The 18,452-nt window shown below is 44.4% G+C and overlaps 78 non-coding genes across 78 annotated transcripts; all 78 read left to right on the forward strand.

The window, feature by feature from the left end:
* Nucleotides 1-85: 85 nt before the first annotated feature.
* On the forward strand, nucleotides 86-204 carry LOC144390048 (5S ribosomal RNA). Its single transcript, XR_013454111.1, has one exon. It is a non-coding gene; the product is annotated as a 5S ribosomal RNA (ribosomal RNA).
* A 116-nt stretch (nucleotides 205-320) lies between these two features.
* On the forward strand, nucleotides 321-439 carry LOC144397561 (5S ribosomal RNA). Its single transcript, XR_013459707.1, has one exon. It is a non-coding gene; the product is annotated as a 5S ribosomal RNA (ribosomal RNA).
* A 117-nt stretch (nucleotides 440-556) lies between these two features.
* LOC144393150 (5S ribosomal RNA) lies at nucleotides 557-675 on the forward strand. The gene has a single exon (XR_013456064.1). It is a non-coding gene; the product is annotated as a 5S ribosomal RNA (ribosomal RNA).
* Nucleotides 676-791: 116 nt separating this feature from the next.
* Nucleotides 792-910, forward strand: LOC144398678 (5S ribosomal RNA). The gene has a single exon (XR_013460825.1). It is a non-coding gene; the product is annotated as a 5S ribosomal RNA (ribosomal RNA).
* A 117-nt stretch (nucleotides 911-1,027) lies between these two features.
* On the forward strand, nucleotides 1,028-1,146 carry LOC144401832 (5S ribosomal RNA). Its single transcript, XR_013463767.1, has one exon. It is a non-coding gene; the product is annotated as a 5S ribosomal RNA (ribosomal RNA).
* Nucleotides 1,147-1,263: 117 nt separating this feature from the next.
* Nucleotides 1,264-1,382, forward strand: LOC144393161 (5S ribosomal RNA). The gene has a single exon (XR_013456065.1). It is a non-coding gene; the product is annotated as a 5S ribosomal RNA (ribosomal RNA).
* Nucleotides 1,383-1,498: 116 nt separating this feature from the next.
* LOC144398689 (5S ribosomal RNA) lies at nucleotides 1,499-1,617 on the forward strand. Its single transcript, XR_013460836.1, has one exon. It is a non-coding gene; the product is annotated as a 5S ribosomal RNA (ribosomal RNA).
* Nucleotides 1,618-1,734: 117 nt separating this feature from the next.
* On the forward strand, nucleotides 1,735-1,853 carry LOC144398700 (5S ribosomal RNA). Its single transcript, XR_013460847.1, has one exon. It is a non-coding gene; the product is annotated as a 5S ribosomal RNA (ribosomal RNA).
* Nucleotides 1,854-1,969: 116 nt separating this feature from the next.
* LOC144401833 (5S ribosomal RNA) lies at nucleotides 1,970-2,088 on the forward strand. Its single transcript, XR_013463768.1, has one exon. It is a non-coding gene; the product is annotated as a 5S ribosomal RNA (ribosomal RNA).
* A 117-nt stretch (nucleotides 2,089-2,205) lies between these two features.
* On the forward strand, nucleotides 2,206-2,324 carry LOC144399719 (5S ribosomal RNA). The gene has a single exon (XR_013461865.1). It is a non-coding gene; the product is annotated as a 5S ribosomal RNA (ribosomal RNA).
* A 117-nt stretch (nucleotides 2,325-2,441) lies between these two features.
* On the forward strand, nucleotides 2,442-2,560 carry LOC144396504 (5S ribosomal RNA). The gene has a single exon (XR_013458650.1). It is a non-coding gene; the product is annotated as a 5S ribosomal RNA (ribosomal RNA).
* A 116-nt stretch (nucleotides 2,561-2,676) lies between these two features.
* Nucleotides 2,677-2,795, forward strand: LOC144398711 (5S ribosomal RNA). Its single transcript, XR_013460858.1, has one exon. It is a non-coding gene; the product is annotated as a 5S ribosomal RNA (ribosomal RNA).
* A 117-nt stretch (nucleotides 2,796-2,912) lies between these two features.
* LOC144396505 (5S ribosomal RNA) lies at nucleotides 2,913-3,031 on the forward strand. The gene has a single exon (XR_013458651.1). It is a non-coding gene; the product is annotated as a 5S ribosomal RNA (ribosomal RNA).
* A 116-nt stretch (nucleotides 3,032-3,147) lies between these two features.
* On the forward strand, nucleotides 3,148-3,266 carry LOC144397269 (5S ribosomal RNA). The gene has a single exon (XR_013459414.1). It is a non-coding gene; the product is annotated as a 5S ribosomal RNA (ribosomal RNA).
* Nucleotides 3,267-3,383: 117 nt separating this feature from the next.
* LOC144397076 (5S ribosomal RNA) lies at nucleotides 3,384-3,502 on the forward strand. The gene has a single exon (XR_013459221.1). It is a non-coding gene; the product is annotated as a 5S ribosomal RNA (ribosomal RNA).
* Nucleotides 3,503-3,618: 116 nt separating this feature from the next.
* Nucleotides 3,619-3,737, forward strand: LOC144398723 (5S ribosomal RNA). The gene has a single exon (XR_013460870.1). It is a non-coding gene; the product is annotated as a 5S ribosomal RNA (ribosomal RNA).
* A 117-nt stretch (nucleotides 3,738-3,854) lies between these two features.
* Nucleotides 3,855-3,973, forward strand: LOC144400889 (5S ribosomal RNA). Its single transcript, XR_013462824.1, has one exon. It is a non-coding gene; the product is annotated as a 5S ribosomal RNA (ribosomal RNA).
* Nucleotides 3,974-4,090: 117 nt separating this feature from the next.
* Nucleotides 4,091-4,209, forward strand: LOC144396506 (5S ribosomal RNA). Its single transcript, XR_013458652.1, has one exon. It is a non-coding gene; the product is annotated as a 5S ribosomal RNA (ribosomal RNA).
* Nucleotides 4,210-4,325: 116 nt separating this feature from the next.
* On the forward strand, nucleotides 4,326-4,444 carry LOC144397270 (5S ribosomal RNA). Its single transcript, XR_013459415.1, has one exon. It is a non-coding gene; the product is annotated as a 5S ribosomal RNA (ribosomal RNA).
* A 117-nt stretch (nucleotides 4,445-4,561) lies between these two features.
* On the forward strand, nucleotides 4,562-4,680 carry LOC144401834 (5S ribosomal RNA). Its single transcript, XR_013463769.1, has one exon. It is a non-coding gene; the product is annotated as a 5S ribosomal RNA (ribosomal RNA).
* A 117-nt stretch (nucleotides 4,681-4,797) lies between these two features.
* Nucleotides 4,798-4,916, forward strand: LOC144393172 (5S ribosomal RNA). The gene has a single exon (XR_013456066.1). It is a non-coding gene; the product is annotated as a 5S ribosomal RNA (ribosomal RNA).
* A 116-nt stretch (nucleotides 4,917-5,032) lies between these two features.
* Nucleotides 5,033-5,151, forward strand: LOC144398734 (5S ribosomal RNA). Its single transcript, XR_013460881.1, has one exon. It is a non-coding gene; the product is annotated as a 5S ribosomal RNA (ribosomal RNA).
* A 117-nt stretch (nucleotides 5,152-5,268) lies between these two features.
* Nucleotides 5,269-5,387, forward strand: LOC144398745 (5S ribosomal RNA). The gene has a single exon (XR_013460892.1). It is a non-coding gene; the product is annotated as a 5S ribosomal RNA (ribosomal RNA).
* A 116-nt stretch (nucleotides 5,388-5,503) lies between these two features.
* On the forward strand, nucleotides 5,504-5,622 carry LOC144401835 (5S ribosomal RNA). Its single transcript, XR_013463770.1, has one exon. It is a non-coding gene; the product is annotated as a 5S ribosomal RNA (ribosomal RNA).
* Nucleotides 5,623-5,739: 117 nt separating this feature from the next.
* On the forward strand, nucleotides 5,740-5,858 carry LOC144398224 (5S ribosomal RNA). The gene has a single exon (XR_013460371.1). It is a non-coding gene; the product is annotated as a 5S ribosomal RNA (ribosomal RNA).
* A 117-nt stretch (nucleotides 5,859-5,975) lies between these two features.
* LOC144396507 (5S ribosomal RNA) lies at nucleotides 5,976-6,094 on the forward strand. The gene has a single exon (XR_013458653.1). It is a non-coding gene; the product is annotated as a 5S ribosomal RNA (ribosomal RNA).
* A 116-nt stretch (nucleotides 6,095-6,210) lies between these two features.
* On the forward strand, nucleotides 6,211-6,329 carry LOC144398756 (5S ribosomal RNA). The gene has a single exon (XR_013460903.1). It is a non-coding gene; the product is annotated as a 5S ribosomal RNA (ribosomal RNA).
* Nucleotides 6,330-6,446: 117 nt separating this feature from the next.
* LOC144396508 (5S ribosomal RNA) lies at nucleotides 6,447-6,565 on the forward strand. Its single transcript, XR_013458654.1, has one exon. It is a non-coding gene; the product is annotated as a 5S ribosomal RNA (ribosomal RNA).
* Nucleotides 6,566-6,681: 116 nt separating this feature from the next.
* On the forward strand, nucleotides 6,682-6,800 carry LOC144398767 (5S ribosomal RNA). Its single transcript, XR_013460914.1, has one exon. It is a non-coding gene; the product is annotated as a 5S ribosomal RNA (ribosomal RNA).
* A 117-nt stretch (nucleotides 6,801-6,917) lies between these two features.
* Nucleotides 6,918-7,036, forward strand: LOC144400891 (5S ribosomal RNA). Its single transcript, XR_013462826.1, has one exon. It is a non-coding gene; the product is annotated as a 5S ribosomal RNA (ribosomal RNA).
* A 117-nt stretch (nucleotides 7,037-7,153) lies between these two features.
* LOC144398042 (5S ribosomal RNA) lies at nucleotides 7,154-7,272 on the forward strand. Its single transcript, XR_013460189.1, has one exon. It is a non-coding gene; the product is annotated as a 5S ribosomal RNA (ribosomal RNA).
* Nucleotides 7,273-7,388: 116 nt separating this feature from the next.
* LOC144396510 (5S ribosomal RNA) lies at nucleotides 7,389-7,507 on the forward strand. The gene has a single exon (XR_013458656.1). It is a non-coding gene; the product is annotated as a 5S ribosomal RNA (ribosomal RNA).
* A 116-nt stretch (nucleotides 7,508-7,623) lies between these two features.
* LOC144390049 (5S ribosomal RNA) lies at nucleotides 7,624-7,742 on the forward strand. Its single transcript, XR_013454112.1, has one exon. It is a non-coding gene; the product is annotated as a 5S ribosomal RNA (ribosomal RNA).
* Nucleotides 7,743-7,858: 116 nt separating this feature from the next.
* LOC144401836 (5S ribosomal RNA) lies at nucleotides 7,859-7,977 on the forward strand. The gene has a single exon (XR_013463771.1). It is a non-coding gene; the product is annotated as a 5S ribosomal RNA (ribosomal RNA).
* Nucleotides 7,978-8,094: 117 nt separating this feature from the next.
* LOC144399236 (5S ribosomal RNA) lies at nucleotides 8,095-8,213 on the forward strand. Its single transcript, XR_013461381.1, has one exon. It is a non-coding gene; the product is annotated as a 5S ribosomal RNA (ribosomal RNA).
* Nucleotides 8,214-8,329: 116 nt separating this feature from the next.
* On the forward strand, nucleotides 8,330-8,448 carry LOC144398778 (5S ribosomal RNA). The gene has a single exon (XR_013460925.1). It is a non-coding gene; the product is annotated as a 5S ribosomal RNA (ribosomal RNA).
* Nucleotides 8,449-8,565: 117 nt separating this feature from the next.
* On the forward strand, nucleotides 8,566-8,684 carry LOC144398728 (5S ribosomal RNA). Its single transcript, XR_013460875.1, has one exon. It is a non-coding gene; the product is annotated as a 5S ribosomal RNA (ribosomal RNA).
* Nucleotides 8,685-8,800: 116 nt separating this feature from the next.
* On the forward strand, nucleotides 8,801-8,919 carry LOC144398789 (5S ribosomal RNA). Its single transcript, XR_013460936.1, has one exon. It is a non-coding gene; the product is annotated as a 5S ribosomal RNA (ribosomal RNA).
* A 117-nt stretch (nucleotides 8,920-9,036) lies between these two features.
* LOC144396511 (5S ribosomal RNA) lies at nucleotides 9,037-9,155 on the forward strand. The gene has a single exon (XR_013458657.1). It is a non-coding gene; the product is annotated as a 5S ribosomal RNA (ribosomal RNA).
* A 116-nt stretch (nucleotides 9,156-9,271) lies between these two features.
* Nucleotides 9,272-9,390, forward strand: LOC144398800 (5S ribosomal RNA). The gene has a single exon (XR_013460947.1). It is a non-coding gene; the product is annotated as a 5S ribosomal RNA (ribosomal RNA).
* A 117-nt stretch (nucleotides 9,391-9,507) lies between these two features.
* LOC144393183 (5S ribosomal RNA) lies at nucleotides 9,508-9,626 on the forward strand. The gene has a single exon (XR_013456067.1). It is a non-coding gene; the product is annotated as a 5S ribosomal RNA (ribosomal RNA).
* Nucleotides 9,627-9,742: 116 nt separating this feature from the next.
* Nucleotides 9,743-9,861, forward strand: LOC144398811 (5S ribosomal RNA). Its single transcript, XR_013460958.1, has one exon. It is a non-coding gene; the product is annotated as a 5S ribosomal RNA (ribosomal RNA).
* A 117-nt stretch (nucleotides 9,862-9,978) lies between these two features.
* Nucleotides 9,979-10,097, forward strand: LOC144396512 (5S ribosomal RNA). The gene has a single exon (XR_013458658.1). It is a non-coding gene; the product is annotated as a 5S ribosomal RNA (ribosomal RNA).
* Nucleotides 10,098-10,213: 116 nt separating this feature from the next.
* LOC144398822 (5S ribosomal RNA) lies at nucleotides 10,214-10,332 on the forward strand. The gene has a single exon (XR_013460969.1). It is a non-coding gene; the product is annotated as a 5S ribosomal RNA (ribosomal RNA).
* A 117-nt stretch (nucleotides 10,333-10,449) lies between these two features.
* Nucleotides 10,450-10,568, forward strand: LOC144393194 (5S ribosomal RNA). The gene has a single exon (XR_013456068.1). It is a non-coding gene; the product is annotated as a 5S ribosomal RNA (ribosomal RNA).
* Nucleotides 10,569-10,684: 116 nt separating this feature from the next.
* LOC144398834 (5S ribosomal RNA) lies at nucleotides 10,685-10,803 on the forward strand. The gene has a single exon (XR_013460981.1). It is a non-coding gene; the product is annotated as a 5S ribosomal RNA (ribosomal RNA).
* A 117-nt stretch (nucleotides 10,804-10,920) lies between these two features.
* LOC144396513 (5S ribosomal RNA) lies at nucleotides 10,921-11,039 on the forward strand. The gene has a single exon (XR_013458659.1). It is a non-coding gene; the product is annotated as a 5S ribosomal RNA (ribosomal RNA).
* Nucleotides 11,040-11,155: 116 nt separating this feature from the next.
* On the forward strand, nucleotides 11,156-11,274 carry LOC144398845 (5S ribosomal RNA). Its single transcript, XR_013460992.1, has one exon. It is a non-coding gene; the product is annotated as a 5S ribosomal RNA (ribosomal RNA).
* A 116-nt stretch (nucleotides 11,275-11,390) lies between these two features.
* Nucleotides 11,391-11,509, forward strand: LOC144398982 (5S ribosomal RNA). Its single transcript, XR_013461127.1, has one exon. It is a non-coding gene; the product is annotated as a 5S ribosomal RNA (ribosomal RNA).
* Nucleotides 11,510-11,625: 116 nt separating this feature from the next.
* LOC144398856 (5S ribosomal RNA) lies at nucleotides 11,626-11,744 on the forward strand. Its single transcript, XR_013461003.1, has one exon. It is a non-coding gene; the product is annotated as a 5S ribosomal RNA (ribosomal RNA).
* A 117-nt stretch (nucleotides 11,745-11,861) lies between these two features.
* Nucleotides 11,862-11,980, forward strand: LOC144399238 (5S ribosomal RNA). The gene has a single exon (XR_013461383.1). It is a non-coding gene; the product is annotated as a 5S ribosomal RNA (ribosomal RNA).
* Nucleotides 11,981-12,096: 116 nt separating this feature from the next.
* On the forward strand, nucleotides 12,097-12,215 carry LOC144398867 (5S ribosomal RNA). The gene has a single exon (XR_013461014.1). It is a non-coding gene; the product is annotated as a 5S ribosomal RNA (ribosomal RNA).
* Nucleotides 12,216-12,332: 117 nt separating this feature from the next.
* Nucleotides 12,333-12,451, forward strand: LOC144393205 (5S ribosomal RNA). Its single transcript, XR_013456069.1, has one exon. It is a non-coding gene; the product is annotated as a 5S ribosomal RNA (ribosomal RNA).
* Nucleotides 12,452-12,567: 116 nt separating this feature from the next.
* Nucleotides 12,568-12,686, forward strand: LOC144401838 (5S ribosomal RNA). The gene has a single exon (XR_013463773.1). It is a non-coding gene; the product is annotated as a 5S ribosomal RNA (ribosomal RNA).
* A 117-nt stretch (nucleotides 12,687-12,803) lies between these two features.
* On the forward strand, nucleotides 12,804-12,922 carry LOC144397271 (5S ribosomal RNA). Its single transcript, XR_013459416.1, has one exon. It is a non-coding gene; the product is annotated as a 5S ribosomal RNA (ribosomal RNA).
* A 117-nt stretch (nucleotides 12,923-13,039) lies between these two features.
* On the forward strand, nucleotides 13,040-13,158 carry LOC144396514 (5S ribosomal RNA). Its single transcript, XR_013458660.1, has one exon. It is a non-coding gene; the product is annotated as a 5S ribosomal RNA (ribosomal RNA).
* Nucleotides 13,159-13,274: 116 nt separating this feature from the next.
* LOC144397273 (5S ribosomal RNA) lies at nucleotides 13,275-13,393 on the forward strand. The gene has a single exon (XR_013459418.1). It is a non-coding gene; the product is annotated as a 5S ribosomal RNA (ribosomal RNA).
* Nucleotides 13,394-13,510: 117 nt separating this feature from the next.
* On the forward strand, nucleotides 13,511-13,629 carry LOC144399060 (5S ribosomal RNA). Its single transcript, XR_013461205.1, has one exon. It is a non-coding gene; the product is annotated as a 5S ribosomal RNA (ribosomal RNA).
* A 116-nt stretch (nucleotides 13,630-13,745) lies between these two features.
* On the forward strand, nucleotides 13,746-13,864 carry LOC144398878 (5S ribosomal RNA). The gene has a single exon (XR_013461025.1). It is a non-coding gene; the product is annotated as a 5S ribosomal RNA (ribosomal RNA).
* Nucleotides 13,865-13,981: 117 nt separating this feature from the next.
* Nucleotides 13,982-14,100, forward strand: LOC144398889 (5S ribosomal RNA). The gene has a single exon (XR_013461036.1). It is a non-coding gene; the product is annotated as a 5S ribosomal RNA (ribosomal RNA).
* Nucleotides 14,101-14,216: 116 nt separating this feature from the next.
* Nucleotides 14,217-14,335, forward strand: LOC144398509 (5S ribosomal RNA). Its single transcript, XR_013460656.1, has one exon. It is a non-coding gene; the product is annotated as a 5S ribosomal RNA (ribosomal RNA).
* A 117-nt stretch (nucleotides 14,336-14,452) lies between these two features.
* Nucleotides 14,453-14,571, forward strand: LOC144399239 (5S ribosomal RNA). The gene has a single exon (XR_013461384.1). It is a non-coding gene; the product is annotated as a 5S ribosomal RNA (ribosomal RNA).
* A 116-nt stretch (nucleotides 14,572-14,687) lies between these two features.
* Nucleotides 14,688-14,806, forward strand: LOC144398548 (5S ribosomal RNA). Its single transcript, XR_013460695.1, has one exon. It is a non-coding gene; the product is annotated as a 5S ribosomal RNA (ribosomal RNA).
* Nucleotides 14,807-14,923: 117 nt separating this feature from the next.
* Nucleotides 14,924-15,042, forward strand: LOC144398900 (5S ribosomal RNA). Its single transcript, XR_013461047.1, has one exon. It is a non-coding gene; the product is annotated as a 5S ribosomal RNA (ribosomal RNA).
* Nucleotides 15,043-15,158: 116 nt separating this feature from the next.
* LOC144401839 (5S ribosomal RNA) lies at nucleotides 15,159-15,277 on the forward strand. The gene has a single exon (XR_013463774.1). It is a non-coding gene; the product is annotated as a 5S ribosomal RNA (ribosomal RNA).
* A 117-nt stretch (nucleotides 15,278-15,394) lies between these two features.
* Nucleotides 15,395-15,513, forward strand: LOC144399721 (5S ribosomal RNA). The gene has a single exon (XR_013461867.1). It is a non-coding gene; the product is annotated as a 5S ribosomal RNA (ribosomal RNA).
* A 117-nt stretch (nucleotides 15,514-15,630) lies between these two features.
* Nucleotides 15,631-15,749, forward strand: LOC144390051 (5S ribosomal RNA). The gene has a single exon (XR_013454115.1). It is a non-coding gene; the product is annotated as a 5S ribosomal RNA (ribosomal RNA).
* A 116-nt stretch (nucleotides 15,750-15,865) lies between these two features.
* Nucleotides 15,866-15,984, forward strand: LOC144398911 (5S ribosomal RNA). Its single transcript, XR_013461058.1, has one exon. It is a non-coding gene; the product is annotated as a 5S ribosomal RNA (ribosomal RNA).
* A 117-nt stretch (nucleotides 15,985-16,101) lies between these two features.
* LOC144398261 (5S ribosomal RNA) lies at nucleotides 16,102-16,220 on the forward strand. The gene has a single exon (XR_013460408.1). It is a non-coding gene; the product is annotated as a 5S ribosomal RNA (ribosomal RNA).
* A 116-nt stretch (nucleotides 16,221-16,336) lies between these two features.
* LOC144401840 (5S ribosomal RNA) lies at nucleotides 16,337-16,455 on the forward strand. Its single transcript, XR_013463775.1, has one exon. It is a non-coding gene; the product is annotated as a 5S ribosomal RNA (ribosomal RNA).
* A 117-nt stretch (nucleotides 16,456-16,572) lies between these two features.
* Nucleotides 16,573-16,691, forward strand: LOC144399722 (5S ribosomal RNA). Its single transcript, XR_013461868.1, has one exon. It is a non-coding gene; the product is annotated as a 5S ribosomal RNA (ribosomal RNA).
* Nucleotides 16,692-16,808: 117 nt separating this feature from the next.
* On the forward strand, nucleotides 16,809-16,927 carry LOC144396515 (5S ribosomal RNA). Its single transcript, XR_013458661.1, has one exon. It is a non-coding gene; the product is annotated as a 5S ribosomal RNA (ribosomal RNA).
* Nucleotides 16,928-17,043: 116 nt separating this feature from the next.
* LOC144398922 (5S ribosomal RNA) lies at nucleotides 17,044-17,162 on the forward strand. The gene has a single exon (XR_013461069.1). It is a non-coding gene; the product is annotated as a 5S ribosomal RNA (ribosomal RNA).
* A 117-nt stretch (nucleotides 17,163-17,279) lies between these two features.
* On the forward strand, nucleotides 17,280-17,398 carry LOC144396516 (5S ribosomal RNA). The gene has a single exon (XR_013458662.1). It is a non-coding gene; the product is annotated as a 5S ribosomal RNA (ribosomal RNA).
* A 116-nt stretch (nucleotides 17,399-17,514) lies between these two features.
* LOC144397274 (5S ribosomal RNA) lies at nucleotides 17,515-17,633 on the forward strand. The gene has a single exon (XR_013459419.1). It is a non-coding gene; the product is annotated as a 5S ribosomal RNA (ribosomal RNA).
* Nucleotides 17,634-17,750: 117 nt separating this feature from the next.
* Nucleotides 17,751-17,869, forward strand: LOC144396517 (5S ribosomal RNA). The gene has a single exon (XR_013458663.1). It is a non-coding gene; the product is annotated as a 5S ribosomal RNA (ribosomal RNA).
* Nucleotides 17,870-17,985: 116 nt separating this feature from the next.
* Nucleotides 17,986-18,104, forward strand: LOC144398934 (5S ribosomal RNA). Its single transcript, XR_013461080.1, has one exon. It is a non-coding gene; the product is annotated as a 5S ribosomal RNA (ribosomal RNA).
* A 117-nt stretch (nucleotides 18,105-18,221) lies between these two features.
* On the forward strand, nucleotides 18,222-18,340 carry LOC144400892 (5S ribosomal RNA). The gene has a single exon (XR_013462827.1). It is a non-coding gene; the product is annotated as a 5S ribosomal RNA (ribosomal RNA).
* Nucleotides 18,341-18,452: the final 112 nt, after the last annotated feature.

The following is an 18,452-nucleotide window of genomic DNA, read 5'->3' on the forward strand; positions in this document are numbered from 1 at the left end:
AGGCCTTAGAAAGTGACTCCATTTCTTTGTCAAAACTACAAAACCTTTGACACATTTTAAAAGATTAGGAAGAGGACATACAGTTGCTTACGGCCATACCTCTCTGGCTCCGCCTGATCTCGTCAGATCTCAGAAGCTAAGCAGAGTAGGGCCTGGTTAGTACTTGGATGGAAGACCGCCTGGGAATCCCAGGTGCTGTAAGCTTTTTCATTTCGATCTGTAAAAGACACAGAGAAGGCCTTAGAAAGTGACTCCATTTCATTGTCAAAACTACAAAACCTTTGACACATTTTAAAAGATTAGGAAGAGGACATACAGTTGCTTACGGCCATACCTCTCTGGCTCTGCCTGATCTCGTCAGATCTCAGAAGCTAAGCAGAGTAGGGCCTGGTTAGTACTTGGATGGAAGACCGCCTGGGAATCCCAGGTGCTGTAAGCTTTTTCATTTCTCTCTCTGGAAGAAATCGAGAAGGCATTAGAAAGTGACTCCTTTTTCATTATCTAAACTCCAAAACCTTTGACACATTTTAAAATATTAGGAAGAGGACATACAGTTGCTTACGGCCATACCTCTCTGGCTTCGCCTGATCTCGTCTGATCTCAGAAGCTAAGCAGAGTAGGGCCTGGTTAGTACTTGGATGGAAGACCGCCTGGGAATCCCAGGTGCTGTAAGCTTTTTCATTTCGATCTGTAAAAGACACAGAGAAGGCCTTAGAAAGTGACTCCATTTAATTGTCAAAACTACAAAACCTTTGACACATTTTAAAAGATTAGGTAGAGGACATACAGTTGCTTACGGCCATACCTCTCTGGCTCCGCCTGATCTCGTCAGATCTCAGAAGCTAAGCAGAGTAGGGCCTGGTTAGTACTTGGATGGAAGACCGCCTGGGAATCCCAGGTGCCGTAAGCTTTTTCATTTCTCTCTCTGGAAGAAATCGAGAAGGCATTAGAAAGTGACTCCTTTTTCATTATCAAAACTCCAAAACCTTTGACACATTTTAAAAGATTAGGAAGAGGACATACAGTTGCTTACGGCCATACCTCTCTGGCTCCGCCTGATCTCGTCTGATCTCAGAAGCTAAGCAGAGTAGGGCCTGGTTAGTACTTGGATGGAAGACCGCCTGGGAATCCCAGGTGCCGTAAGCTTTTTCATTTCTCTCTCTGGAAGAAATCGAGAAGGCATTAGAAAGTGACTCCTTTTTCATTATCTAAACTCCAAAACCTTTGACACATTTTAAAATATTAGGAAGAGGACATACAGTTGCTTACGGCCATACCTCTCTGGCTTCGCCTGATCTCGTCTGATCTCAGAAGCTAAGCAGAGTAGGGCCTGGTTAGTACTTGGATGGAAGACCGCCTGGGAATCCCAGGTGCTGTAAGCTTTTTTATTTCGATCTGTAAAAGACACAGAGAAGGCCTTAGAAAGTGACTCCATTTCATTGTCAAAACTACAAAACCTTTGACACATTTTAAAAGATTAGGAAGAGGACATACAGTTGCTTACGGCCATACCTCTCTGGCTCCGCCTGATCTCGTCAGATCTCAGAAGCTAAGCAGAGTAGGGCCTGGTTAGTACTTGGATGGAAGACCGCCTGGGAATCCCAGGTGCCGTAAGCTTTTTCATTTCTCTCTCTGGAAGAAATCGAGAAGGCATTAGAAAGTGACTCCTTTTTCATTATCTAAACTCCAAAACCTTTGACACATTTTAAAATATTAGGAAGAGGACATACAGTTGCTTACGGCCATACCTCTCTGGCTCCGCCTGATCTCGTCAGATCTCAGAAGCTAAGCAGAGTAGGGCCTGGTTAGTACTTGGATGGAAGACCGCCTGGGAATCCCAGGTGCCGTAAGCTTTTTCATTTCTATCTGTAAAAGACACAGAGAAGGCCTTAGAAAGTGACTCCATTTCATTGTCAAAACTACAAAACCTTTGACACATTTTAAAAGATTAGGTAGAGGACATACAGTTGCTTACGGCCATACCTCTCTGGCTCCGCCTGATCTCGTCTGATCTCAGAAGCTAAGCAGAGTAGGGCCTGGTTAGTACTTGGATGGAAGACCGCCTGGGAATCCCAGGTGCCGTAAGCTTTTTCATTTCTCTCTCTGGAAGAAATCGAGAAGGCATTAGAAAGTGACTCCTTTTTCATTATCAAAACTCCAAAACCTTTGACACATTTTAAAAGATTAGGAAGAGGACATACAGTTGCTTACGGCCATACCTCTCTGGCTCGGCCTGATCTCGTCTGATCTCAGAAGCTAAGCAGAGTAGGGCCTGGTTAGTACTTGGATGGAAGACCGCCTGCGAATCCCAGGTGCTGTAAGCTTTTTCATTTCGATCTGTAAAAGACACAGAGAAGGCCTTAGAAAGTGACTCCTTTTTCATTATCAAAACTCCAAAACCTTTGACACATTTTAAAAGATTAGGTAGAGGACATACAGTTGCTTACGGCCATACCTCTCTGGCTCCGCCTGATCTCGTCTGATCTCAGAAGCTAAGCAGAGTAGGGCCTGGTTAGTACTTGGATGGAAGACCGCCTGGGAATCCCAGGTGCTGTAAGCTTTTTCATTTCGATCTGTAAAAGACACAGAGAAGGCCTTAGAAAGTGACTCCATTTCATTGTCAAAACTACAAAACCTTTGACACATTTTAAAAGATTAGGAAGAGGACATACAGTTGCTTACGGCCATACCTCTCTGGCTCCGCCTGATCTCGTCAGATCTCAGAAGCTAAGCAGAGTAGGGCCTGGTTAGTACTTGGATGGAAGACCGCCTGGGAATCCCAGGTGCCGTAAGCTTTTTCATTTCTCTCTCTGGAAGAAATCGAGAAGGCATTAGAAAGTGACTCCTTTTTCATTATCAAAACTCCAAAACCTTTGACACATTTTAAAAGATTAGGAAGAGGACATACAGTTGCTTACGGCCATACCTCTCTGGCTCCGCCTGATCTCGTCTGATCTCAGAAGCTAAGCAGAGTAGGGCCTGGTTAGTACTTGGATGGAAGACCGCCTGGGAATCCCAGGTGCTGTAAGCTTTTTCATTTCGATCTGTAAAAGACACAGAGAAGGCCTTAGAAAGTGACTCCATTTCATTGTCAAAACTACAAAACCTTTGACACATTTTAAAAGATTAGGAAGAGGACATACAGTTGCTTACGGCCATACCTCTCTTGCTCCGCCTGATCTCGTCTGATCTCAGAAGCTAAGCAGAGTAGGGCCTGGTTAGTACTTGGATGGAAGACCGCCTGGGAATCCCAGGTGCCGTAAGCTTTTTCATTTCTCTCTCTGGAAGAAATCGAGAAGGCATTAGAAAGTGACTCCTTTTTCATTATCAAAACTCCAAAACCTTTGACACATTTTAAAAGATTAGGAAGAGGACATACAGTTGCTTACGGCCATACCTCTCTGGCTCCGCCTGATCTCGTCTGATCTCAGAAGCTAAGCAGAGTAGGGCCTGGTTAGTACTTAGATGGAAGACCGCCTGGGAATCCCAGGTGCTGTAAGCTTTTTCATTTCGATCTGTAAAAGACACAGAGAAGGCCTTAGAAAGTGACTCCATTTCATTGTCAAAACTACAAAACCTTTGACACATTTTAAAAGATTAGGAAGAGGACATACAGTTGCTTACGGCCATACCTCTCTGGCTCCGCCTGATCTCGTCAGATCTCAGAAGCTAAGCAGAGTAGGGCCTGGTTAGTACTTGGATGGAAGACCGCCTGGGAATCCCAGGTGCCGTAAGCTTTTTCATTTCTCTCTCTGGAAGAAATCGAGAAGGCATTAGAAAGTGACTCCTTTTTCATTATCTAAACTCCAAAACCTTTGACACATTTTAAAATATTAGGAAGAGGACATACAGTTGCTTACGGCCATACCTCTCTGGCTTCGCCTGATCTCGTCTGATCTCAGAAGCTAAGCAGAGTAGGGCCTGGTTAGTACTTGGATGGAAGACCGCCTGGGAATCCCAGGTGCCGTAAGCTTTTTCATTTCTCTCTCTGGAAGAAATCGAGAAGGCATTAGAAAGTGACTCCTTTTTCATTATCAAAACTCCAAAACCTTTGACACATTTTAAAAGATTAGGAAGAGGACATACAGTTGCTTACGGCCATACCTCTCTGGCTCCGCCTGATCTCGTCTGATCTCAGAAGCTAAGCAGAGTAGGGCCTGGTTAGTACTTGGATGGAAGACCGCCTGGGAATCCCAGGTGCTGTAAGCTTTTTCATTTCGATCTGTAAAAGACACAGAGAAGGCCTTAGAAAGTGACTCCATTTCATTGTCAAAACTACAAAACCTTTGACACATTTTAAAAGATTAGGAAGAGGACATACAGTTGCTTACGGCCATACCTCTCTTGCTCCGCCTGATCTCGTCTGATCTCAGAAGCTAAGCAGAGTAGGGCCTGGTTAGTACTTGGATGGAAGACCGCCTGGGAATCCCAGGTGCCGTAAGCTTTTTCATTTCTCTCTCTGGAAGAAATCGACAAGGCATTAGAAAGTGACTCCTTTTTCATTATCAAAACTCCAAAACCTTTGACACATTTTAAAAGATTAGGAAGAGGACATACAGTTGCTTACGGCCATACCTCTCTGGCTCCGCCTGATCTCGTCTGATCTCAGAAGCTAAGCAGAGTAGGGCCTGGTTAGTACTTGGATGGAAGACCGCCTGGGAATCCCAGGTGCCGTAAGCTTTTTCATTTCTCTCTCTGGAAGAAATCGACAAGGCATTAGAAAGTGACTCCTTTTTCATTATCTAAACTCCAAAACCTTTGACACATTTTAAAATATTAGGAAGAGGACATACAGTTGCTTACGGCCATACCTCTCTGGCTTCGCCTGATCTCGTCTGATCTCAGAAGCTAAGCAGAGTAGGGCCTGGTTAGTACTTGGATGGAAGACCGCCTGGGAATCCCAGGTGCTGTAAGCTTTTTTATTTCGATCTGTAAAAGACACAGAGAAGGCCTTAGAAAGTGACTCCATTTCATTGTCAAAACTACAAAACCTTTGACACATTTTAAAAGATTAGGAAGAGGACATACAGTTGCTTACGGCCATACCTCTCTGGCTCCGCCTGATCTCGTCAGATCTCAGAAGCTAAGCAGAGTAGGGCCTGGTTAGTACTTGGATGGAAGACCGCCTGGGAATCCCAGGTGCCGTAAGCTTTTTCATTTCTCTCTCTGGAAGAAATCGAGAAGGCATTAGAAAGTGACTCCTTTTTCATTATCTAAACTCCAAAACCTTTGACACATTTTAAAATATTAGGAAGAGGACATACAGTTGCTTACGGCCATACCTCTCTGGCTCCGCCTGATCTCGTCAGATCTCAGAAGCTAAGCAGAGTAGGGCCTGGTTAGTACTTGGATGGAAGACCGCCTGGGAATCCCAGGTGCCGTAAGCTTTTTCATTTCTATCTGTAAAAGACACAGAGAAGGCCTTAGAAAGTGACTCCATTTCATTGTCAAAACTACAAAACCTTTGACACATTTTAAAAGATTAGGTAGAGGACATACAGTTGCTTACGGCCATACCTCTCTGGCTCCGCCTGATCTCGTCTGATCTCAGAAGCTAAGCAGAGTAGGGCCTGGTTAGTACTTGGATGGAAGACCGCCTGGGAATCCCAGGTGCCGTAAGCTTTTTCATTTCTCTCTCTGGAAGAAATCGAGAAGGCATTAGAAAGTGACTCCTTTTTCATTATCAAAACTCCAAAACCTTTGACACAATTTAAAAGATTAGGAAGAGGACATACAGTTGCTTACGGCCATACCTCTCTGGCTCCGCCTGATCTCGTCTGATCTCAGAAGCTAAGCAGAGTAGGGCCTGGTTAGTACTTGGATGGAAGACCGCCTGCGAATCCCAGGTGCTGTAAGCTTTTTCATTTCGATCTGTAAAAGACACAGAGAAGGCCTTAGAAAGTGACTCCTTTTTCATTATCAAAACTCCAAAACCTTTGACACATTTTAAAAGATTAGGTAGAGGACATACAGTTGCTTACGGCCATACCTCTCTGGCTCCGCCTGATCTCGTCTGATCTCAGAAGCTAAGCAGAGTAGGGCCTGGTTAGTACTTGGATGGAAGACCGCCTGGGAATCCCAGGTGCTGTAAGCTTTTTCATTTCGATCTGTAAAAGACACAGAGAAGGCCTTAGAAAGTGACTCCATTTCATTGTCAAAACTACAAAACCTTTGACACATTTTAAAAGATTAGGAAGAGGACATACAGTTGCTTACGGCCATACCTCTCTGGCTCCGCCTGATCTCGTCAGATCTCAGAAGCTAAGCAGAGTAGGGCCTGGTTAGTACTTGGATGGAAGACCGCCTGGGAATCCCAGGTGCCGTAAGCTTTTTCATTTCTCTCTCTGGAAGAAATCGAGAAGGCATTAGAAAGTGACTCCTTTTTCATTATCAAAACTCCAAAACCTTTGACACATTTTAAAAGATTAGGAAGAGGACATACAGTTGCTTACGGCCATACCTCTCTGGCTCCGCCTGATCTCGTCTGATCTCAGAAGCTAAGCAGAGTAGGGCCTGGTTAGTACTTGGATGGAAGACCGCCTGGGAATCCCAGGTGCTGTAAGCTTTTTCATTTCGATCTGTAAAAGACACAGAGAAGGCCTTAGAAAGTGACTCCATTTCATTGTCAAAACTACAAAACCTTTGACACATTTTAAAAGATTAGGAAGAGGACATACAGTTGCTTACGGCCATACCTCTCTGGCTCCGCCTGATCTCGTCAGATCTCAGAAGCTAAGCAGAGTAGGGCCTGGTTAGTACTTGGATGGAAGACCGCCTGGGAATCCCAGGTGCCGTAAGCTTTTTCATTTCTCTCTCTGGAAGAAATCGAGAAGGCATTAGAAAGTGACTCCTTTTTCATTATCTAAACTCCAAAACCTTTGACACATTTTAAAATATTAGGAAGAGGACATACAGTTGCTTACGGCCATACCTCTCTGGCTTCGCCTGATCTCGTCTGATCTCAGAAGCTAAGCAGAGTAGGGCCTGGTTAGTACTTGGATGGAAGACCGCCTGGGAATCCCAGGTGCCGTAAGCTTTTTCATTTCTCTCTCTGGAAGAAATCGAGAAGGCATTAGAAAGTGACTCCTTTTTCATTATCAAAACTCCAAAACCTTAGACACATTTTAAAAGATTAGGAAGAGGACATACAGTTGCTTACGGCCATACCTCTCTGGCTCTGCCTGATCTCGTCTGATCTCAGAAGCTAAGCAGAGTAGGGCCTGGTTAGTACTTGGATGGAAGACCGCCTGGGAATCCCAGGTGCTGTAAGCTTTTTCATTTCGATCTGTAAAAGACACAGAGAAGGCCTTAGAAAGTGACTCCATTTCTTTGTCAAAACTACAAAACCTTTGACACATTTTAAAAGATTAGGAAGAGGACATACAGTTGCTTACGGCCATACCTCTCTGGCTCCGCCTGATCTCGTCTGATCTCAGAAGCTAAGCAGAGTAGGGCCTGGTTAGTACTTGGATGGAAGACCGCCTGGGAATCCCAGGTGCTGTAAGCTTTTTTATTTCGATCTGTAAAAGACACAAAGAAGAACTTAGAAAGTGACTCCATTTCATTGTCAAAACTCCAAAACCTTTGACACATTTTAAAAGATTAGGTAGAGGACATACAGTTGCTTACGGCCATACCTCTCTGGCTCCGCCTGATCTCGTCAGATCTCAGAAGCTAAGCAGAGTAGGGCCTGGTTAGTACTTGGATGGAAGACCGCCTGGGAATCCCAGGTGCTGTAAGCTTTTTCATTTCGATCTGTAAAAGACACAGAGAAGGCCTTAGAAAGTGACTCCATTTAATTGTCAAAACTACAAAACCTTTGACACATTTTAAAAGATTAGGTAGAGGACATACAGTTGCTTACGGCCATACCTCTCTGGCTCCGCCTGATCTCGTCTGATCTCAGAAGCTAAGCAGAGTAGGGCCTGGTTAGTACTTGGATGGAAGACCGCCTGGGAATCCCAGGTGCCGTAAGCTTTTTCATTTCTCTCTCTGGAAGAAATCGAGAAGGCATTAGAAAGTGACTCCTTTTTCATTATTAAAACTCCAAAACCTTTGACACATTTTAAAAGATTAGGAAGAGGACATACAGTTGCTTACGGCCATACCTCTCTGGCTCGGCCTGATCTCGTCTGATCTCAGAAGCTAAGCAGAGTAGGGCCTGGTTAGTACTTGGATGGAAGACCGCCTGGGAATCCCAGGTGCTGTAAGCTTTTTCATTTCGATCTGTAAAAGACACAGAGAAGGCCTTAGAAAGTGACTCCATTTCATTGTCAAAACTACAAAACCTTTGACACATTTTAAAAGATTAGGAAGAGGACATACAGTTGCTTACGGCCATACCTCTCTGGCTCCGCCTGATCTCGTCAGATCTCAGAAGCTAAGCAGAGTAGGGCCTGGTTAGTACTTGGATGGAAGACCGCCTGGGAATCCCAGGTGCCGTAAGCTTTTTCATTTCTCTCTCTGGAAGAAATCGAGAAGGCATTAGAAAGTGACTCCTTTTTCATTATCTAAACTCCAAAACCTTTGACACATTTTAAAATATTAGGAAGAGGACATACAGTTGCTTACGGCCATACCTCTCTGGCTTCGCCTGATCTCGCCTGATCTCAGAAGCTAAGCAGAGTAGGGCCTGGTTAGTACTTGGATGGAAGACCGCCTGGGAATCCCAGGTGCTGTAAGCTTTTTCATTTCGATCTGTAAAAGACACAGAGAAGGCCTTAGAAAGTGACTCCATTTAATTGTCAAAACTACAAAACCTTTGACACATTTTAAAAGATTAGGTAGAGGACATACAGTTGCTTACGGCCATACCTCTCTGGCTCCGCCTGATCTCGTCAGATCTCAGAAGCTAAGCAGAGTAGGGCCTGGTTAGTACTTGGATGGAAGACCGCCTGGGAATCCCAGGTGCCGTAAGCTTTTTCATTTCTCTCTCTGGAAGAAATCGAGAAGGCATTAGAAAGTGACTCCTTTTTCATTATCAAAACTCCAAAACCTTTGACACATTTTAAAAGATTAGGAAGAGGACATACAGTTGCTTACGGCCATACCTCTCTGGCTCCGCCTGATCTCGTCTGATCTCAGAAGCTAAGCAGAGTAGGGCCTGGTTAGTACTTGGATGGAAGACCGCCTGGGAATCCCAGGTGCTGTAAGCTTTTTTATTTCGATCTGTAAAAGACACAGAGAAGAACTTAGAAAGTGACTCCATTTCATTGTCAAAACTCCAAAACCTTTGACACATTTTAAAAGATTAGGTAGAGGACATACAGTTGCTTACGGCCATACCTCTCTGGCTCCGCCTGATCTCGTCAGATCTCAGAAGCTAAGCAGAGTAGGGCCTGGTTAGTACTTGGATGGAAGACCGCCTGGGAATCCCAGGTGCCGTAAGCTTTTTCATTTCTCTCTCTGGAAGAAATCGAGAAGGCATTAGAAAGTGACTCCTTTTTCATTATCTAAACTCCAAAACCTTTGACACATTTTAAAATATTAGGAAGAGGACATACAGTTGCTTACGGCCATACCTCTCTGGCTTCGCCTGATCTCGTCTGATCTCAGAAGCTAAGCAGAGTAGGGCCTGGTTAGTACTTGGATGGAAGACCGCCTGGGAATCCCAGGTGCTGTAAGCTTTTTCATTTCGATCTGTAAAAGACACAGAGAAGGCCTTAGAAAGTGACTCCATTTAATTGTCAAAACTACAAAACCTTTGACACATTTTAAAAGATTAGGTAGAGGACATACAGTTGCTTACGGCCATACCTCTCTGGCTCCGCCTGATCTCGTCAGATCTCAGAAGCTAAGCAGAGTAGGGCCTGGTTAGTACTTGGATGGAAGACCGCCTGGGAATCCCAGGTGCCGTAAGCTTTTTCATTTCTCTCTCTGGAAGAAATCGAGAAGGCATTAGAAAGTGACTCCTTTTTCATTATCAAAACTCCAAAACCTTTGACACATTTTAAAAGATTAGGAAGAGGACATACAGTTGCTTACGGCCATACCTCTCTGGCTCCGCCTGATCTCGTCTGATCTCAGAAGCTAAGCAGAGTAGGGCCTGGTTAGTACTTGGATGGAAGACCGCCTGGGAATCCCAGGTGCTGTAAGCTTTTTTATTTCGATCTGTAAAAGACACAAAGAAGAACTTAGAAAGTGACTCCATTTCATTGTCAAAACTACAAAACCTTTGACACATTTTAAAAGATTAGGAAGAGGACATACAGTTGCTTACGGCCATACCTCTCTGGCTCCGCCTGATCTCGTCAGATCTCAGAAGCTAAGCAGAGTAGGGCCTGGTTAGTACTTGGATGGAAGACCGCCTGGGAATCCCAGGTGCCGTAAGCTTTTTCATTTCTCTCTCTGGAAGAAATCGAGAAGGCATTAGAAAGTGACTCCTTTTTCATTATCTAAACTCCAAAACCTTTGACACATTTTAAAATATTAGGAAGAGGACATACAGTTGCTTACGGCCATACCTCTCTGGCTTCGCCTGATCTCGTCTGATCTCAGAAGCTAAGCAGAGTAGGGCCTGGTTAGTACTTGGATGGAAGACCGCCTGGGAATCCCAGGTGCTGTAAGCTTTTTCATTTCGATCTGTAAAAGACACAGAGAAGGCCTTAGAAAGTGACTCCATTTAATTGTCAAAACTACAAAACCTTTGACACATTTTAAAAGATTAGGTAGAGGACATACAGTTGCTTACGGCCATACCTCTCTGGCTCCGCCTGATCTCGTCAGATCTCAGAAGCTAAGCAGAGTAGGGCCTGGTTAGTACTTGGATGGAAGACCGCCTGGGAATCCCAGGTGCCGTAAGCTTTTTCATTTCTCTCTCTGGAAGAAATCGAGAAGGCATTAGAAAGTGACTCCTTTTTCATTATCAAAACTCCAAAACCTTTGACACATTTTAAAAGATTAGGAAGAGGACATACAGTTGCTTACGGCCATACCTCTCTGGCTCCGCCTGATCTCGTCTGATCTCAGAAGCTAAGCAGAGTAGGGCCTGGTTAGTACTTGGATGGAAGACCGCCTGGGAATCCCAGGTGCTGTAAGCTTTTTTATTTCGATCTGTAAAAGACACAAAGAAGAACTTAGAAAGTGACTCCATTTCATTGTCAAAACTACAAAACCTTTGACACATTTTAAAAGATTAGGAAGAGGACATACAGTTGCTTACGGCCATACCTCTCTGGCTCCGCCTGATCTCGTCAGATCTCAGAAGCTAAGCAGAGTAGGGCCTGGTTAGTACTTGGATGGAAGACCGCCTGGGAATCCCAGGTGCCGTAAGCTTTTTCATTTCTATCTGTAAAAGACACAGAGAAGGCCTTAGAAAGTGACTCCATTTCATTGTCAAAACTACAAAACCTTTGACACATTTTAAAAGATTAGGTAGAGGACATACAGTTGCTTACGGCTATACCTCTCTGGCTCCGCCTGATCTCGTCTGATCTCAGAAGCTAAGCAGAGTAGGGCCTGGTTAGTACTTGGATGGAAGGCCGCCTGGGAATCCCAGGTGCTGTAAGCTTTTTCATTTCGATCTGTAAAAGACACAGAGAAGGCCTTAGAAAGTGACTCCATTTCATTGTCAAAACTACAAAACCTTTGACACATTTTAAAAGATTAGGAAGAGGACATACAGTTGCTTACGGCCATACCTCTCTGGCTCCGCCTGATCTCGTCAGATCTCAGAAGCTAAGCAGAGTAGGGCCTGGTTAGTACTTGGATGGAAGACCGCCTGGGAATCCCAGGTGCCGTAAGCTTTTTCATTTCTCTCTCTGGAAGAAATCGAGAAGGCATTAGAAAGTGACTCCTTTTTCATTATCAAAACTCCAAAACCTTTGACACATTTTAAAAGATTAGGAAGAGGACATACAGTTGCTTACGGCCATACCTCTCTGGCTCGGCCTGATCTCGTCTGATCTCAGAAGCTAAGCAGAGTAGGGCCTGGTTAGTACTTGGATGGAAGACCGCCTGGGAATCCCAGGTGCTGTAAGCTTTTTCATTTCGATCTGTAAAAGACACAGAGAAGGCCTTAGAAAGTGACTCCATTTCATTGTCAAAACTACAAAACCTTTGACACATTTTAAAAGATTAGGAAGAGGACATACAGTTGCTTACGGCCATACCTCTCTGGCTCCGCCTGATCTCGTCAGATCTCAGAAGCTAAGCAGAGTAGGGCCTGGTTAGTACTTGGATGGAAGACCGCCTGGGAATCCCAGGTGCCGTAAGCTTTTTCATTTCTCTCTCTGGAAGAAATCGAGAAGGCATTAGAAAGTGACTCCTTTTTCATTATCTAAACTCCAAAACCTTTGACACATTTTAAAATATTAGGAAGAGGACATACAGTTGCTTACGGCCATACCTCTCTGGCTTCGCCTGATCTCGTCTGATCTCAGAAGCTAAGCAGAGTAGGGCCTGGTTAGTACTTGGATGGAAGACCGCCTGGGAATCCCAGGTGCTGTAAGCTTTTTCATTTCGATCTGTAAAAGACACAGAGAAGGCCTTAGAAAGTGACTCCATTTAATTGTCAAAACTACAAAACCTTTGACACATTTTAAAAGATTAGAAAGAGGACATACAGTTGCTTACGGCCATACCTCTCTGGCTCCGCCTGATCTCGTCTGATCTCAGAAGCTAAGCAGAGTAGGGCCTGGTTAGTACTTGGATGGAAGACCGCCTGGGAATCCCAGGTGCCGTAAGCTTTTTCATTTCTCTCTCTGGAAGAAATCGAGAAGGCATTAGAAAGTGACTCCTTTTTCATTATCAAAACTCCAAAACCTTTGACACATTTTAAAAGATTAGGAAGAGGACATACAGTTGCTTACGGCCATACCTCTCTTGCTCCGCCTGATCTCGTCTGATCTCAGAAGCTAAGCAGAGTAGGGCCTGGTTAGTACTTGGATGGAAGACCGCCTGGGAATCCCAGGTGCCGTAAGCTTTTTCATTTCTCTCTCTGGAAGAAATCGAGAAGGCATTAGAAAGTGACTCCTTTTTCATTATCAAAACTCCAAAACCTTTGACACATTTTAAAAGATTAGGAAGAGGACATACAGTTGCTTACGGCCATACCTCTCTGGCTCCGCCTGATCTCGTCTGATCTCAGAAGCTAAGCAGAGTAGGGCCTGGTTAGTACTTGGATGGAAGACCGCCTGGGAATCCCAGGTGCTGTAAGCTTTTTCATTTCGATCTGTAAAAGACACAGAGAAGGCCTTAGAAAGTGACTCCATTTCATTGTCAAAACTACAAAACCTTTGACACATTTTAAAAGATTAGGAAGAGGACATACAGTTGCTTACGGCCATACCTCTCTTGCTCCGCCTGATCTCGTCTGATCTCAGAAGCTAAGCAGAGTAGGGCCTGGTTAGTACTTGGATGGAAGACCGCCTGGGAATCCCAGGTGCCGTAAGCTTTTTCATTTCTCTCTCTGGAAGAAATCGAGAAGGCATTAGAAAGTGACTCCTTTTTCATTATCAAAACTCCAAAACCTTTGACACATTTTAAAAGATTAGGAAGAGGACATACAGTTGCTTACATCCATACCTCTCTGGCTCCGCCTGATCTCGTCTGATCTCAGAAGCTAAGCAGAGTAGGGCCTGGTTAGTACTTGGATGGAAGACCGCCTGGGAATCCCAGGTGCTGTAAGCTTTTTCATTTCGATCTGTAAAAGACACAGAGAAGGCCTTAGAAAGTGACTCCATTTCATTGTCAAAACTACAAAACCTTTGACACATTTTAAAAGATTAGGAAGAGGACATACAGTTGCTTACGGCCATACCTCTCTGGCTCCGCCTGATCTCGTCAGATCTCAGAAGCTAAGCAGAGTAGGGCCTGGTTAGTACTTGGATGGAAGACCGCCTGGGAATCCCAGGTGCCGTAAGCTTTTTCATTTCTCTCTCTGGAAGAAATCGAGAAGGCATTAGAAAGTGACTCCTTTTTCATTATCTAAACTCCAAAACCTTTGACACATTTTAAAATATTAGGAAGAGGACATACAGTTGCTTACGGCCATACCTCTCTGGCTCCGCCTGATCTCGTCAGATCTCAGAAGCTAAGCAGAGTAGGGCCTGGTTAGTACTTGGATGGAAGACCGCCTGGGAATCCCAGGTGCCGTAAGCTTTTTCATTTCTATCTGTAAAAGACACAGAGAAGGCCTTAGAAAGTGACTCCATTTCATTGTCAAAACTACAAAACCTTTGACACATTTTAAAAGATTAGGTAGAGGACATACAGTTGCTTACGGCCATACCTCTCTGGCTCCGCCTGATCTTGTCTGATCTCAGAAGCTAAGCAGAGTAGGGCCTGGTTAGTACTTGGATGGAAGACCGCCTGGGAATCCCAGGTGCCGTAAGCTTTTTCATTTCTCTCTCTGGAAGAAATCGAGAAGGCATTAGAAAGTGACTCCTTTTTCATTATCAAAACTCCAAAACCTTTGACACATTTTAAAAGATTAGGAAGAGGACATACAGTTGCTTACGGCCATACCTCTCTGGCTCGGCCTGATCTCGTCTGATCTCAGAAGCTAAGCAGAGTAGGGCCTGGTTAGTACTTGGATGGAAGACCGCCTGGGAATCCCAGGTGCTGTAAGCTTTTTCATTTCGATCTGTAAAAGACACAGAGAAGGCCTTAGAAAGTGACTCCATTTCATTGTCAAAACTACAAAACCTTTGACACATTTTAAAAGATTAGGAAGAGGACATACAGTTGCTTACGGCCATACCTCTCTGGCTCCGCCTGATCTCGTCAGATCTCAGAAGCTAAGCAGAGTAGGGCCTGGTTAGTACTTGGATGGAAGACCGCCTGGGCATCCCAGGTGCCGTAAGCTTTTTCATTTCTCTCTCTGGAAGAAATCGAGAAGGCATTAGAAAGTGACTCCTTTTTCATTATCTAAACTCCAAAACCTTTGACACATTTTAAAATATTAGGAAGAGGACATACAGTTGCTTACGGCCATACCTCTCTGGCTCCGCCTGATCTCGTCAGATCTCAGAAGCTAAGCAGAGTAGGGCCTGGTTAGTACTTGGATGGAAGACCGCCTGGGAATCCCAGGTGCCGTAAGCTTTTTCATTTCTATCTGTAAAAGACACAGAGAAGGCCTTAGAAAGTGACTCCATTTCATTGTCAAAACTACAAAACCTTTGACACATTTTAAAAGATTAGGTAGAGGACATACAGTTGCTTACGGCCATACCTCTCTGGCTCCGCCTGATCTCGTCTGATCTCAGAAGCTAAGCAGAGTAGGGCCTGGTTAGTACTTGGATGGAAGACCGCCTGGGAATCCCAGGTGCCGTAAGCTTTTTCATTTCTCTCTCTGGAAGAAATCGAGAAGGCATTAGAAAGTGACTCCTTTTTCATTATCAAAACTCCAAAACCTTTGACACATTTTAAAAGATTAGGAAGAGGACATACAGTTGCTTACGGCCATACCTCTCTGGCTCGGCCTGATCTCGTCTGATCTCAGAAGCTAAGCAGAGTAGGGCCTGGTTAGTACTTGGATGGAAGACCGCCTGCGAATCCCAGGTGCTGTAAGCTTTTTCATTTCGATCTGTAAAAGACACAGAGAAGGCCTTAGAAAGTGACTCCTTTTTCATTATCAAAACTCCAAAACCTTTGACACATTTTAAAAGATTAGGTAGAGGACATACAGTTGCTTACGGCCATACCTCTCTGGCTCCGCCTGATCTCGTCAGATCTCAGAAGCTAAGCAGAGTAGGGCCTGGTTAGTACTTGGATGGAAGACCGCCTGGGAATCCCAGGTGCTGTAAGCTTTTTCATTTCGATCTGTAAAAGACACAGAGAAGGCCTTAGAAAGTGACTCCATTTCATTGTCAAAACTACAAAACCTTTGACACATTTTAAAAGATTAGGAAGAGGACATACAGTTGCTTACGGCCATACCTCTCTGGCTCCGCCTGATCTCGTCAGATCTCAGAAGCTAAGCAGAGTAGGGCCTGGTTAGTACTTGGATGGAAGACCGCCTGGGAATCCCAGGTGCCGTAAGCTTTTTCATTTCTCTCTCTGGAAGAAATCGAGAAGGCATTAGAAAGTGACTCCTTTTTCATTATCTAAACTCCAAAACCTTTGACACATTTTAAAATATTAGGAAGAGGACATACAGTTGCTTACGGCCATACCTCTCTGGCTTCGCCTGATCTCGTCTGATCTCAGAAGCTAAGCAGAGTAGGGCCTGGTTAGTACTTGGATGGAAGGCCGCCTGGGAATCCCAGGTGCTGTAAGCTTTTTCATTTCGATCTGTAAAAGACACAGAGAAGGCCTTAGAAAGTGACTCCATTTCATTGTCAAAACTACAAAACCTTTGACACATTTTAAAAGATTAGGTAGAGGACATACAGTTGCTTACGGCCATACCTCTCTGGCTCCGCCTGATCTCGTCTGATCTCAGAAGCTAAGCAGAGTAGGGCCTGGTTAGTACTTGGATGGAAGACCGCCTGGGAATCCCAGGTGCCGTAAGCTTTTTCATTTCTCTCTCTGGAAGAAATCGAGAAGGCATTAGAAAGTGACTCCTTTTTCATTATCAAAACTCCAAAACCTTTGACACATTTTAAAAGATTAGGAAGAGGACATACAGTTGCTTACGGCCATACCTCTCTGGCTCGGCCTGATCTCGTCTGATCTCAGAAGCTAAGCAGAGTAGGGCCTGGTTAGTACTTGGATGGAAGACCGCCTGCGAATCCCAGGTGCTGTAAGCTTTTTCATTTCGATCTGTAAAAGACACAGAGAAGGCCTTAGAAAGTGACTCCTTTTTCATTATCAAAACTCCAAAACCTTTGACACATTTTAAAAGATTAGGTAGAGGACATTCAGTTGCTTACGGCCATACCTCTCTGGCTCCGCCTGATCTCGTCTGATCTCAGAAGCTAAGCAGAGTAGGGCCTGGTTAGTACTTGGATGGAAGACCGCCTGGGAATCCCAGGTGCTGTAAGCTTTTTCATTTCGATCTGTAAAAGACACAGAGAAGGCCTTAGAAAGTGACTCCATTTCATTGTCAAAACTACAAAACCTTTGACACATTTTAAAAGATTAGGAAGAGGACATACAGTTGCTTACGGCCATACCTCTCTGGCTCCGCCTGATCTCGTCAGATCTCAGAAGCTAAGCAGAGTAGGGCCTGGTTAGTACTTGGATGGAAGACCGCCTGGGAATCCCAGGTGCCGTAAGCTTTTTCATTTCTCTCTCTGGAAGAAATCGAGAAGGCATTAGAAAGTGACTCCTTTTTCATTATCAAAACTCCAAAACCTTTGACACATTTTAAAAGATTAGGAAGAGGACATACAGTTGCTTACGGCCATACCTCTCTGGCTCCGCCTGATCTCGTCTGATCTCAGAAGCTAAGCAGAGTAGGGCCTGGTTAGTACTTGGATGGAAGACCGCCTGGGAATCCCAGGTGCTGTAAGCTTTTTCATTTCGATCTGTAAAAGACACAGAGAAGGCCTTAGAAAGTGACTCCATTTCATTGTCAAAACTACAAAACCTTTGACACATTTTAAAAGATTAGGAAGAGGACATACAGTTGCTTACGGCCATACCTCTCTTGCTCCGCCTGATCTCGTCTGATCTCAGAAGCTAAGCAGAGTAGGGCCTGGTTAGTACTTGGATGGAAGACCGCCTGGGAATCCCAGGTGCCGTAAGCTTTTTCATTTCTCTCTCTGGAAGAAATCGACAAGGCATTAGAAAGTGACTCCTTTTTCATTATCAAAACTCCAAAACCTTTGACACATTTTAAAAGATTAGGAAGAGGACATACAGTTGCTTACGGCCATACCTCTCTGGCTCCGCCTGATCTCGTCTGATCTCAGAAGCTAAGCAGAGTAGGGCCTGGTTAGTACTTGGATGGAAGACCGCCTGGGAATCCCAGGTGCTGTAAGCTTTTTCATTTCGATCTGTAAAAGACACAGAGAAGGCCTTAGAAAGTGACTCCATTTCATTGTCAAAACTACAAAACCTTTGACACATTTTAAAAGATTAGGAAGAGGACATACAGTTGCTTACGGCCATACCTCTCTGGCTCCGCCTGATCTCGTCAGATCTCAGAAGCTAAGCAGAGTAGGGCCTGGTTAGTACTTGGATGGAAGACCGCCTGGGAATCCCAGGTGCCGTAAGCTTTTTCATTTCTCTCTCTGGAAGAAATCGAGAAGGCATTAGAAAGTGACTCCTTTTTCATTATCTAAACTCCAAAACCTTTGACACATTTTAAAATATTAGGAAGAGGACATACAGTTGCTTACGGCCATACCTCTCTGGCTTCGCCTGATCTCGTCTGATCTCAGAAGCTAAGCAGAGTAGGGCCTGGTTAGTACTTGGATGGAAGACCGCCTGGGAATCCCAGGTGCCGTAAGCTTTTTCATTTCTCTCTCTGGAAGAAATCGAGAAGGCATTAGAAAGTGACTCCTTTTTCATTATCAAAACTCCAAAACCTTTGACACATTTTAAAAGATTAGGAAGAGGACATA

This window comes from Gasterosteus aculeatus, chromosome 2 (assembly GCF_964276395.1).
Source record: "Gasterosteus aculeatus chromosome 2, fGasAcu3.hap1.1, whole genome shotgun sequence".
NCBI lineage: Eukaryota > Metazoa > Chordata > Actinopteri > Perciformes > Gasterosteidae > Gasterosteus > Gasterosteus aculeatus.